General features: G+C 38.1%; 1 protein-coding gene across 1 annotated transcript in view; it reads left to right on the forward strand.

Moving 5' to 3' along the window:
- Nucleotides 1-546, forward strand: part of LOC106875636 (glycylpeptide N-tetradecanoyltransferase 2) — a gene marked incomplete at its 3' end in the record, with an annotated part of 30,457 nt that overhangs the window by 26,385 nt on the left and 3,526 nt on the right. The window lies entirely within an intron of this gene.

The raw sequence follows: 546 nt of genomic DNA on the forward strand, positions 1-546 counted from the left end.
CTCATCACTCTTTCTCTATTTTCCTCACTCATCACTCTCTATTTTCCTCACTCTTTCTCACTCATCACTCTTTCTCACTCATCACTCTTCCTCACTCATCACTCTTTCTCACTCATCACTCTTTCTCTATTTTTCTCACTCATCACTCTTTCTCTATTTTCCTCACTCTCTCACTCATCACTCTATTTTCCTCACTCTTTCTCACTCATCACTCTCTATTTTCCTCACTCTTTCTCTATTTTCCTCACTCTTTCTCTATTTTCCTCACTCTTTCTCACTCATCACTCTTTCTCTATTTTCCTCTTTCTCAATCATCAGTTTCTCTATTTTTCTCACTCATCACTCTTTCTCACTCATCACTCATTTTCTATTTTCCTCACTCTTTCTCACTCATCACTCCTCTATTTTTCTCACTCATCACTCTCTATTTTCCTCACTCTTTCTCACTCATCACTCTCTATTTTCCTCACTCTTTCTCACTCATCACTCTCTCTATTTTCCTCACTTTCTCACTCATCACTCTCTATTTTCCTCACTCTTTCTCAC

The sequence above is a fragment of the Octopus bimaculoides genome, chromosome 27 (assembly GCF_001194135.2).
Source record: "Octopus bimaculoides isolate UCB-OBI-ISO-001 chromosome 27, ASM119413v2, whole genome shotgun sequence".
Lineage (NCBI taxonomy): Eukaryota > Metazoa > Mollusca > Cephalopoda > Octopoda > Octopodidae > Octopus > Octopus bimaculoides.